Raw genomic sequence first — 13,983 nt, forward strand, 5'->3', positions numbered from 1 at the left:
GGGACGGCCGGGTGGGTGTGTCAAGTCAAATCGGCACCCGCGGCTTCTCGGTAACTCCAACAGGCAGGAGCAGTGCATTTCTTCCCCAAATCGGGTAGAAAACCCTCGTCCTCTCCCGAACCTAACCACCCTCTCTTCCTTCCTCACCACCTCACCACCCTCTCCTCCTTCCTCACCACCCTCCTCCCTTCCTACGCCTCCCTCCTCCTGTCTTCGACCGACGATGAAACGCGGGCGTGAAGATGCGGCGGACGAGCCGGAGGCAACCATCGGAGCAGAGCAGTCTGCTGCCGTGGCTGCAGCCGTGGGTGGAGCGGCTGAGTCCGCCGTAGCGGTGAAAGCTGGCGGTGCAGCGACCGTTGTGCCTGCTCCCGCTGCCATCGCAGCCGTGGAGGCACCCGTCGGCGAGCAGAAGGTCGGGGAAGATCTGGAGGAGGAGGAGATGAGAAGGCTTAAGCGCAAGGTGCATGACGAAATCGAAGAGCTCTACGAGGAGAACGCCATAAAGGAGTTCGACGTAGATTGCAGGAAGGGCAGCGACTTCGACGAGGATGCCATCGACGAGCTATCTGAGGTAGTACTCTGTTTTTTGCTCTGTTTTTTTCATGACATTGGGGTTTTTCTTGTTAACTAGATGAGCATCAATTTCACTTGGGCGTGCTAGTTGTACATATGTAGGATTGTAGGGATTTAGCATAGATCTTCATGTTGGATCTGGATTTTTTTAATCTGATTCCAGCAGATACTCTGGTTTTTTTCATGGCATTGAGGTTTTTCTTGTTAACTAGATGAGCATCAAATTCATTAGGGCATGCTAGTTGTACGTATGTAGGATTGTAGGGATGTAGCATAGATCTTCATGTTGGATGTGGAATTTTAAATCTGATTCACATTCTGATTCCAGCAGATACTCTGTTTTTTTTCATGGTATTGGGGTTTGTCTTGTTAACTAGATGAGCATAAGTTTCACAAGGGATACATTAATGAAAGAAGTGGGGTAATGAACCCAAATACAAGAAAATGTTCATGGCAGGGATACATTAATGAAAAAAGTGGGTTAAACAATGGATATATGGCAGGATTCTCCATTGGCTTCCCCAGGACAGTGTCAAAATACTGCAGTTCCCGATTCATTTTAGTTTATGTAGATGAATTAATTTGCACACATGTTCATAGATGATCAGTTTGCACACATGTTCATAGATGATCCATTTGCAAATTCTGTACAGATTTCCATTTTGCAAAGGAAGTGATTGCTCCCTTAATAATTATGGGCTGACACAAAATCAAAACATTTCATGTAGCCAATTTTCCCCAGTATATTATCTAGATGATCACAGCCACATCTCTCATCAATGTGAGCAGTGAGACACCCCATAGCTCCTTTACCAATTTCCTTCTGAAACTTATCAGGGTCTAACAATGTTGGAGAAGCAGTATTGCCGCTGTCAAAAAGAATAATGGTTTCTTCATTCCAGTAGATAGAACAAACCCCCCTTGTGTGAAACATGGAGGAGTATAATGAAGCCATTTTTCTGATTCCAATCAGAATTACACCTGTAACAAGTATCAAATATCATTAAACCAAGCCAGTTCATGAAGTCTTTCATGTGTTAATTATGTACTACTTGTGCACTAATCTATAAATGCAACTATTCCACCGTCCATATTTATGCATGTCAATTTCTTTGGCTCAATTATGTATGTGCACATACGCCTTATTTCTAGCAAATAGATAGTTGCCATGTTACACATGTGTACTTTGAAAACATTGTAATTAAGGCAATGTACCATAATAGATTAGCTGAGTTCTTCTATGTGTACTAATTCACTAATTCATAGGAGGATGACGACGACGTGGACTACGGCATGGACAGCAGGCACAGTAAGAGCCGCTACACCCTGAGGCATCTGATTGCTGGCAAGATCAAGTACCGTTTCTTTGGCAAGATTGGGTGCCCTTTCTGTTGCAAGGTGATCGGTGGCGGCATAGATGGCATGGTCCAGCATGCCTTCAGCACTGGCAATGGACATGGTAAGAACCATAAGGCCAGTACTCTGGCTAAACATGCGGCCTACGCACGCTTCCTCGAGATTGTCAAAGTCAATGAGCCCTACAACCTCCATTGAAGAAGGGAGAGAAGTGATGTGCTGCTAGAGTGCTGCTGCTGCCCCAGGACCGCCGTGTCCTCTTATGTTATCTATGTTTCTTTGTTGTTCGACTCTAAAACTGATGTCCTATGGTGTGTCTGAACCTATGTCGTTTATCTTAAGAGTTTGCTGCTACTCTGGTTTAGTGTTCCAAGTTGTTAATACTATTTTGGTGATGTATGTTAAGCCTTGTACAATGCTAGATGCTTAGGGTGGTGCTTAGAAAAATAAATAGGGTTTTTCTGAAGCACCGGTGCCTATTTCTATAGGAGAGACGCCTAGTTATGCGTCTACCCTGTACAAATAAGCACCTGTGCTTAAGAAAAGCCTGGTTTATGACTATGGTAGTTATAGCTTGGCATGATTATGTTTAGTGTATAACTCAGCATGATTATAGCTTCACAAAATTAAAGCATGCAAATGATTGCCGATTCCACCTATTGCCAAATCAAGCTTTGTACTGATGATGCATTAGATATTGCTATAAGTAGAGGATGCTCATGATTGCCAAAAGTACCTATTTCCACTTTCTGATAAGAACTAAACGTGTATGAAATGATGTTAAAAGTAGAGCATGAGCATGAGCATTTATCAATTGATGATCAATTGATGCTACCTATTTGTGTTTGAATGGGCTCAATAAAGCTGGTGCTGGTTTATGCTCTCTACGTGACCGTGATGGTAACGAAGACACTTGGTTGGCTATGGTCTTGCTGTCAAATTTAAGTTTCAGTTCTTTAAGACTCTTTGTTTTTGCTGCTTCCTCGGGATTGACTAGCTTTCTCGGGCGTCCACGTGCTCTCTTCCTTTTTGGGGAGTTGGGTGCACCACTTTTGGGGGAGTTGGGTGCACCGGTATCCTTCTGGGAGTTGGATGTGTCGGGTTCGTTGGAACCATCAGGATTGTTGACTAATTGTACGTCGTCTTCTGAACCATCAGGTAGAACTGCTTGCTGGGCATCGTACACCTCCTTCTGTATAAGAGAGAGTGCTGCGTTAGTTCTAATCATGAGACTTATGAAATAAATGATATATTCTTGATGTAGCACTAACCGTTATGGGGAACTTATATGATTCGAGACGAAGCGTGTTGCAATTTGAATGCAGTAAGGCTGTACATATTTTCCACCTGAAAATATCTATCCTTGCCTATATTTGATAACCGACACTTACATCAGCATAGCTTTCAAGCTAAACAAAGTACAAATGTAAATTAGGCATTCAATTACCTGGTTGAAAATATCGGTCATTTCATCCCCGTTCCATGACAACATGTACTGCAGTGTCCAAACCGCATAGGAAGTCCTGCGATGTTTAGTTAAAGATCAGTAATCTTATTCGTGTAGGCAAATAATAATTTATGAGGCCATGCGTACCCATCGGTCTGTTGTGGTATGTTCTCATAGCGTTTTTTGGTCCATTCGGCAAAATTGATGTTCTTAGCTGGTGATATCAACCCATTCTTGACAGCTTCGTCGATGCAGAACTGAATCGAGTCCACCTAGGGTACGACGAGTTATACATAGGGTTACGGTACTTTGGGAGCTCATGTGCCATGCGGATCAAAAGAGGCAGCAAGAGAACACTTACAAGAGAATCTTCCTTGGTCTTCTCGCAATGATAATTCATGGAGTTCAGAGTCTGAATTTCTTTTTTGTCAAAATTAAACATCATTAGCATCCAATGGTTTTGGTGTACATTCAGTGGGACATGCACCTGCAGTAAAATTTGGGTTGGGTTGAGAACCGAAATTTGTCGTGTACAGTGTGTACATAAACTATGAAAGTGAGGAAAACATGTACCTTTCGGCGCCCTACAAATTTTTCTGCTACACGAGCTAACCATGAGGCTGCACGTCCAACAGGAACCACCCCCTTCATTTGTAACAGCTTTTCGGTTTCTTCAGGGGATATGATTGAGGTAGTATCATTCTCAATTTGGCTAATGCGAGCATATGCCATAATAACCTGCCAAATTTTCAATCATACAATAATAAGAAAGTTGTTGCAGTAATGATGTAGACTAGAGTATAATGGGCTTACATCACCATAAATGTATTTGTCGTCCAAATTTCGCTTCAGTTTTTCTGCTATGAGGGTAATGTCTCCGATTCTAGCTATTTCAACAGGGTCGTATGTTCCGCGAATGTAAACGGATGTCTCTATGTCCTCATCCGTGAACTTGTAATCATTACCAAAGACAGGCTTCATCGGAGTTAATTGTGGTTTCTCATTGTTTTCCGTCACATGTCTTGCACTTGGTGTAGTCGAAGTCCCTGCCGTGAATTGGCTAGCCCTAGGAGTTCCTGTCAGTGATGAATTGCACACATTGACTTGATCCTACAAAGAACAAAGGTAGTTCATCATTAGTTTGTTACTTTTAGATATTAACGTGTTGGGCCATAAAGATCACCTGCACACCTCCTTTCTGTGACACTGATTGTCGGTTGCTTGTAAATTCGTATTTTAATTCCTGTAACAATGCAAACAATAATGAACATGAAGGAACATATTCATACAAAATACAAAATGCACAGTATGACATACATGTAGTTCCCTCCTTAAGTCTTTAATTTCGTCCTCGGCCTTCGACAACCTAGGATTAGTGCCAGTTTTAGTCTTCATGTCGATCAAGTCTTCACCTAGCGTCTGGTATTTGACATCAAATCTGTGCTCAATTTCCATTAACTTCCTGCCTACCTTCTTTTCATGATCAGCTAAGCGTGCATTCATGGCTTCAACTACAATGTCAATCTGTGTAAACAAAATAAAACCCCGTTGATAACAATAGCTAAATGAATGAGGTTCCATGACACCTATTTGTGATATTGCAAAAACAAATAGTCTTTGGAGTACATACTTGCTGGCTACTAAATTGCTGTCCTTGTGATGGTGCTCGATACGAATCATGTTGATGCACATGTTCATCATTTTTTCTTGGAAAATTATTAGAATTCTCAGACGGTCGTTGAGGAGCACAAATTTCCATGACAGCCTTTTTTTATAAAATATAATGAACCATTAGTACCAAATAAAAATTCGGATATAGAAAGTTCAATTGTAGATAGGTACCAGCCCGTTATGAAGACCTCCTTTGTCGTAAGCATCGCTTCTTAAAGTAGCCGTCATTTCGTCCCATCGTGCGATCAATGGAGGGTGTCTAGAAGCATACATCAATCGGCCAGTACACACGTGCTCCCAGTACCAATACTACACAATAAATTAGTTCATCACCATACAGATATGCAACAGAACAATAATTAAAGGACATTAAGTAGTGATCTAGCACTAACCTGGAGCAGAATTAGATTTCCTTGTAGATTTACGTGATCTCGATTTCTAAACTTGTGAACGTACTTGAAGAAGTGATTAAGTGTGAAACATCCCCAGTTAAATTTCCGAAGGTTTTGAAGATCTGTAACAAGGTTGAGAAATTTTGAGTCCACATAATGTTGTGCTGTTGGTGCTAGAACAGTACCAATTGCGTACAGAATGAACCGTCTTAGGAAATCGCCGTCTGGGGCTTTGGAAGCTCAGATCGCCGTTTCAAGGTCAGAAATCAAAATTTGCCCATTGTTTGCATAGGCGGTAAACAATTCTATGTCGGTTTGCATTTCCAGATGTGGCTCTATATCCTCCCCTTCTATCGGAATGCCAAATATACACTGCACGTCCTCTTTTGTTATAGGAATTGGCGTTTTTCCGATGGTAATGGATTGGGTGTCCATATCTATGCTCTTGGCTAGTCTAACCAACATTATGCGCCGTAGAGTCACTTCATGCATCTGGATTAGACCGCCAAGACTAGTTTCTGATATGATGTACTTTTTGTGGTCTGGTGACAACAGTTTCATGGTTTTTCCGAACCTTGCCACCCCGACAACATGTCTTCAATTGTTCTCCCCCTGTAAGTATCTCGCACCGATTGTATATATTAAGGACCTACGTATTCTATGATACAAACATCTTCAATTTGTGGCAACCTTATGTCGGCGATTGTATGTAGGCTAAGCATCATGAGACAGCACAGTCGCCATCCACTCGAGACATTGCGATAGAGTCACCCGTTCAATGCCACATCACTCCACCCCAACAACATATCTTCAATTCTCCCCTTGTAAGTACCTCGCAACGATGCCATACCCAAGATATGGTATGACCTTTTAAAATTTGTGTGTAAACCCACTGTCGACGTTTCATACGCAGGATAAGAAACATGTGATGGCAGAGTCCCCAGTCACACCACATGAAGGATACATTCCACATAACAAGGTGAGAAGGTTTGAGATGGCACAATCCCCAGTCACTCCACATGAAGGATACATTCCACAAAAGCAGGTAACAACACCGCAATGTTGCTATGCACTTAAAAAATTATGTTTGCCCCTTTACTCATTGAATGTATTAACTCTGATGTGAGATACTAGGTGCTGGTCATGAAATTTTTTGTTAGTAGGGATGATGAGATGTCACATGTCCCGAGAGCATACTTTGATGAACACCCGGCAGAAGTCAGAATTTTTGAACCCGCCAAAGTGACCTACGATCTCATTATGAGTGAAATGAGAGATACTTTTGGTTGCAAACTGGGAGCAGAACTGTACTACTTCTTACCCGGGTCTGCGTGGAAGCTGCCAGAAGGAATGTTCTTGATTGCAGGACCAGATGATGTAGAAAAAATGCTTTCTGATCTGAATGGCAGCAAGACATGTCACCTGTACATTGTGTACAATAGAACTACGGGTTGTTTTCCCGAGGATGACATTGATCCAGAGGTTCAAATTTTACATGTTACATGCATCTAGTTTATGGCTACGTCATTTTTAAGTTCTTCCTAATACAATTCCTATGGTTTTCTACAGCAAGTGAGAATCCAAGAAATGGAGGGTCTTGCTAGAGAGTTGGTGGAGAAAGAACAAGAACAACTTCAGTTGTATGGTTACATTGATGTTAAAGAGAAAAAGATTGAAGCACATGGGTCGTCGCCAAGCCCGACGCAATCTCCAACGTCGCAACGCAAGAGGTCACTGGATTTTGGCAGTGCAGAAGAACATATGGAGTAGGCTCAATTGTTTTTCAACCAGTTTAAGCTTCAAACCAGGATTATTTTGTTGCAAACAAACATTTTTTTCTGTTTCACACTATGTTCGCAATTATGGTACAATTTATTCATGAGACAGTTCTTTGAACAACAATGCATGTGTTTTATGATCAATCATACAGTTGTTTCTGAGTTGTTTGTGAGATGGCATTGCATCTAAAGAAGTTTCCATCTATAAAACTTGTAAAAAATCATTTATGTTGTCTTTGTTGAAACTGTTTTTTCGTGCCTTTCATCTACACGTGTAATCATTATAGCCTACAAAACCATACAACGTCGCAAAACAATTTCCAGTTGGCATGGATGCTTGTCATGTTGGTACAAGGGTTTCAAAAAAAATTTGGGTCCATTTCAAGCATGCCGAAAAAATCCGTCTTCCCAGACGGAACATCCCCTGCTACCCGAACGGCTAAGTTGAATGACACCAATTTTTTCCATCAAGCGCGCAAGCACACCCCCGTGGGCCGCGTGAAATCTGAGCTAACCCCAAAACTTGCTGGTTTTGACGTCAAATAAGATAGAAATATCAAGGGAAGAAGATAGAAATAGCAAGCAAAACACAGATAACCAACAACATATCAAATAGACGGGTAGAAATCATAACATAGTTCGGATAGATAAAGTTCACGGTAGAACCAACAACATGATTTAATAGAAATATTTAAAAGATAAAAAACTTGCCCTAACACGCTAGGGCAAGACAAGCTAACGAGACCGGGCCTTCACCACCATCTTCACTGCGCCTCCTCTCCAGTGCTCCTCTCCATCCCGTCCTCGCCGATGTAGTAGGGGAGGGTGTGCATACCGTCACGGGTGGGGAAGACGCAGTCGAAGTTTGTGAAGATGTTGTGGGTTGTGAATGCGATGAATTCGCATCCACACGAAAACACCTTGCCGAGGAGGTAGTACGCATCAAATCTGTTGGTGAAGGTGACGGTGAGCCCTATCGGCGGAGACCAGGAGTTTGGACGCACTTCATCCAGTCGGAACATCACCGGCGAGCCCGCCGGGAGGTGGGCGAAGCCCGCACGGAGGAACCACTGGTCAAAGCCCCTTGCACCCCTCCAGCGTGAGAACGCCCACACGCGAAGCGTGCTCTCCACGACGACGCCGGCCGGATATTGTCTCTCCGGCACGGTCGGTGGGAGCCGGTAGGTGGGGCCGTTGTACTGCATCCTCGCGGCTCGCTCAGAGAGTGCTCTGGGTTTGGGAAGAAGAGAAGGGCGGGGCAAATGGATGTGTGCAGAAGGTGAGGGCTGGTGGTTTAAATAGGGAAAGGGGAAGGGAAGGGAACCGACCGCGCTTACGTTCAAACTAGCCGCGTCGAACGATCCATATGCCACTTTAATTGCCACGTTGAATAGATGCGGGTGGATCAAAATAGTGTGAAACCAAGGCTTTAATTGCCACGTTGAATACATGCGGGTGGATCAAAAAAGTGTGAAACCAAGGTTTTAATTGCCACGTTGAATCGAAAAGTGTGAAAACAAGGTTTTAATCGCCTCGCTCGCATGCATGCACGTCCGCCACCCGCGCATGCAAACCCACGTCGCCGCCCTTCCCATGCATGCAGGCCTCAGGCGCAGACAACGAGATGGCCCAACGGTCCATCCAGCGACCCAGCGGGTGAGGCTGGCGTGGGACGGCCCACCCGAATTAGGCCCAAGCGAGCTTCGCGCCGGGCACATCCCAGGGGTGCAGGGAGTTTAGTCCCACCTCGCCGAGCGAGGGGAGCTAGCACCGGTTTATATAGCGGGCTGAACTTTCCCTCTCAAGTTCTTTTCTAAAGCGGGCAGCACATTGCCTAACCGTCTCCGTCCCTGCTCTGTGGGGCCTACTTGCTACCTGTTTTCACAATCTGGCGGGCCTCTGCATCCTGGCCCAATAAATGATTGGGTTACTAGTCGTATGCAGGCCATTCAATTGTGAAAGCGGGCAAGTAGGCGGGCTTTTTTTTGTCTATTTCATTTTTTTTCATTTGTCACTATTATTTCCATTGCAGCCTGTCCATCATGCTGCATTTTGGCAAGAACAAGCTAGAGTTGTACACACCCTGATTTAATGCTCAAAACGTCGGTCTATACCTCAAGGGGACATTGTAAAATAATTGTTTTCAACAATTTCTTTCATAGACATGTTGCACACATGATCTCTTCCACAAACAAAACTAGTTTTCCAAGTTTTTGTATTTTTTTGAACTTTTTTGAATTTATAATGCCCTCTAGACTGACTGCTGAAAACATCGGTCTATGCCTCAAGGGGGCATTGTAAAATAATTTTTTTCAAAAATTTCTTTCATAGACATGTTTGGCACATGTGTGTCACCATGTACAAGAAAATTTGGATGATTTGGAGGCGGTGGAAAAATTCACCTTTTTTCAAAAAATGGTCCCTCCGGAATGCGGGCATTTTTTCGACCACCTCCAAATCACCTCAATTTTGGCACACATGATCTCTTGCACAAACAATGCTAGGTTTCCAAGGTTTTGTATTTTTTTGAATTTTTTTAATTTATAATGCCCTCTAGACTGACAGCTGAAAACATCGGTCTATGCCTCAAGGGGGCATTGTAAAATATTTTTTTCAAAAATTTCTTTCATAGACATGTTTGACACATGTGTGTCACCATGTACAAGAAAATTTGGGTGATTTGGAGGCGGTGGAAAAATTCACCTTTTTCAAAAACTGGCTTAAGACCAAATGGTCCCTCCGGAATGCGGGCATTTTTTCGACCACCTCCAAATCACCTCAATTTTGGCACACATGATCTCTTGCACAAACAATGCTAGGTTTCCAAGTTTTTGTATTTTTTTGAATTTTTTTGAATTTATAATGCCCTCTAGACTGACTGCTGAAAACATCGGTCTATGCCTCAAGGGGGCATTGTAAAATAAAAAATTTCAAAAATTTCTTTCATAGACATGTTTGGCACATGTGTGTCACCATGTACAACAAAATTTGGGTGATTTGGAGGCGGTGGAAAAATTCACCTTTTTTCAAAAACTGGCTTAAGACCAAATGGTCCCTCCTAAATGCGGGCATTTTTTCGACCACCTCCAAATCACCTCAATTTTGGCACACATGATCTCTTGCACAAACAATGCTAGGTTTCCAAGTTTTGTATTTTTTTTTTAATTTTTTTGAATTTATAATGCCCTCTAGACTGACTGCTGAAAACATCGGTCTATGCCTCAAGGGGGCATTGTAAAATAATTTTTTTCAAAAATTTCTTTCATAGACATGTTTGGCACATGTGTGTCACCATGTACAAGAAAATTTGGGTGATTTGGAGGCGGTGGAAAAATTCACCTTTTTTCAAAAACTGGCTTAAGTGACCAAATGGTCCGTCCGGAATGCGGGCATTTTTTCGACCACCTCCAAATCACCTCAATTTGGGCACACATGATCTCTTGCACAAACAATGCTAGGTTTCCAAGGTTTTGTATTTTTTTGAATCTTGTTTAATTTATAATGCCCTCTAGACTGACTGTTGAAAACATCGGTCTATGCCTCAAGGGGGCATTGTAAAATAATTTTTTTCAAAAATTTCTTTCATAGACATGTTTGGCACATGTGTGTCACCATGTACAAGAAAATTTGGGTGATTTGGAGGTGGTGGAAAAATTCACCTTTTTTCAAAAACTGGCTTAAAAATGGTCCCTCCGGAATGCGGGCATTTTTTCGACCACCTCCAAATCACCTCAGTTTTGGCACACATGATCTCTAGCACAAACAATGCTAGGTTTCCAAGGTTTTGTATTTTTTTGAATTTTTTATGCCCTTGGCAATGTTAGTTCGAAACACTCTAGAGATACTTCCTCAACCAATGATGCGACCCAAGGACCTTCCTGCAAAAACCAGGCACCTGCATGCAAGAGTCGGGGACCTGCATGTGAATAGTGATTCATCAAGGCCTTGACAGCTGCTGGCACAGCGGCTGCCGTCCGATTTGCATGCAGCGAAGATGAACGTGCATGGAGGTTTCTCAAATATTTCCAAGCACACCCCACTGGGCCCCGCTTATTTAAAAAATACGTCAGTCATTAATGATCTCTAAATGAAGAATATGCATGATGATTATGAATATGCATGACAACCATAGTAAGGGTGAAGAATCATATTCATCCTACAGTGAGGACCAACGCTTGCTAAAATCACCTCGATGAAGGTATTTAAGCAGGTAAAGGAGCTGGTCGAGGGGCGAGGTGGGACTATTTTTAGTTACACGAGAACAACGCGCGAGATCGTACGTGACGTGGGCCGTCCGGAGCTACAACCTCGGATGGGCTGGTGTTTGGGTCTACGTAGGAAAACGGCCTGCCATGCATGAGCCATGCAGACCGTGGGATCGCGCGGGAGATCCGTCTGGCGGCCGTGCGTGCGTGCAGAAATACATCACAAAAATTATTCTACTCGACAATAACAAGTGCTCCATGCTAGCCCTTATTCCTGTTCGAAATACATCATCATTCTTAAAGTTGGACATCAAATGATACACACAGAAAATGGAAACGAAAGATGTCAAACTAATACAGTAACATGGCAGTACAACCGCACTTCACTAAATTACTGTCACGATGAAATAGAATGTAAAGACCACGTCACACAAAGCTGAATGGCACACGACTTTCTCTGGCTCATCGTCGGTTCATGCTGTATGTAGACATCACAGTTCAGCCTCGAGATCCTACACAGAAGAATAGAATAAATCACATGGACATCAATTATGAGTAAAACACATGCAAAAAATAAATATGAACATATTTCGTACCTCTAGCAATTTAGCGCATTTACGTCGATTGTGACCAGGATTCTTGCAATAGCCACAGATATTCTGTGATCTTGACTTCTTTGTCTTTGCCTGCAGCCTTTTCTTCGGTGCACCTCGGCCTGGCACATGCACGGGATCCAGAACCTTATCAACTTTCTCCGAGTGCGGCATCAACGGGCCAAACCTAATGGTGTTATGCTGAGCATTAGTTGACTCCTTGCTGTCAGCTTGTTCAAAACTTGATTGCTTGCCATGATGTTGTGCTTGCAAAAGCATAATTAGACGGTGATAGTCCTCATCAGAGTGGCATTCCTTGAAACTTGCGGCGTGACTACAATTCCGCAACTCGCGGTACCTCTGCAGGCTTACCGAATAGTCATACATCTGGTTTTTTCTGGTAGGTGCGTATGCACATTTTGCATTCATAGTCCACCTAGTGGGAACGCAACAACTGGGCAGAATTGTTTGTTTTAAAATCCCCAATATGTAAAAAATGTGGGAACATGGTGTGCCTGCGCATTCCAGCTTACGGCAAGAACAACTCACCCTGTGCAAAAGACCTCCTTGCTCTTCAATGCACACTCCAAACTTTTTATCCATTCTTTCCTGCTTGGACACAATATAAGTGGAATCTTCTGATCCATCTAGTATCTCTCTGATCTGACATTTGCTGACAGCATCTATGCTCCATAAGACCATCTTAAAGACACTAGGTGTGAAAACTGTTGCGGCGTGTTTCTCAAGCGGCGAAGCATTTTCCTCTGTAAATGGAACGGACTGCAAGGCTTCGACGTCATGGAGAGCTTCATTAATCCGTCGCGACGCAAGGCAACGCTCATAGTGCTCTAGCATTTCAAACAACGACATCTTACCCTCAAGATGCGTATGTAGCACAGAGTTCAAGCTCTCACTCCTCTGATTGCTGCTCAATCCTAGGAAACAACGCCCCTCAAGATATGGAGCACACCACAACTTTCTCATTTGATACATCTGATGCAGCCAAGACTCCTCACTGGTTACTTTATTCCGTTGTAAGAAGTATATCCATTCTATCTCATGCTCTTCAATGGAAGAAATATCATAAATGAAAGATCTGAATTCCTCCTTTACGTCGTCATCATGCAGATGGCGTACAATGTTCTGCTGAATGTGCCATATACATAGTCTATGGTTTGAGTCTGGCCAGACCACCCTGATTGCTCTCTGCATTGCAAGGTCCCCATCTGTGATCACAGATATCGGATGCTTCTGTGCCATGCAATCAGAAAAGGTCCGCAACATCCACTCGTATGCCTGGCTTGTTTCATAAGAAATTATACCACAGCCAAAAATGACAGTGCTCCGGTGGTGATTCAACCCGACAAACGGCACGAATGGCAGATTGTATTTGTTGGTTCTGTATGTGCTATCGAAAACAATGACGTCTCCGAAAGCCTCGTAGTCAAGTCGCGATTGACTATCAGCCCAGAACAGTCCCTTCAGATGGCCATGCTCGTCTACCAAGTACTTGAAGAAAAAATCCACATCTCGCTCTCGCCTCGCCATCATGTGCATGATCACCGTATTAGCATCACCGGCACTGATTGTCTCCTGCTTATTAGCATGGCAGAAATTATAAATGTCCCTCTGTATGCATCCAACCTTATCAAATCCACCGTATTGAAAGCACAAAATATCCATAATACGGTATTTGCGGATCCCACATTTTTCCATCTCCGCAATGTCCGCTTTCTGCTCATCGCTAATTCGTTTGTGCGAACGCAGCAGACAAGAAAGATCCTGTGGGGCTAGAGGATAGCTGTGCTCATCGATGAAATCCTTGACAAACCACCGACCGGTTTCCTCCTGTCTCGTAATGACCAATTTAGCATTACACCCAACACGAGTTAAACTTCGTGGCCTCCTCTTTCTATCTTCCATCTTTCTTTTCATGTGCTTCTCTTCGCGAAACCCTTGACGACT

The sequence above is a fragment of the Aegilops tauschii genome, chromosome 4, assembly GCF_002575655.3.
Source record: "Aegilops tauschii subsp. strangulata cultivar AL8/78 chromosome 4, Aet v6.0, whole genome shotgun sequence".
Classification (NCBI taxonomy): Eukaryota; Viridiplantae; Streptophyta; class Magnoliopsida; order Poales; family Poaceae; genus Aegilops; species Aegilops tauschii.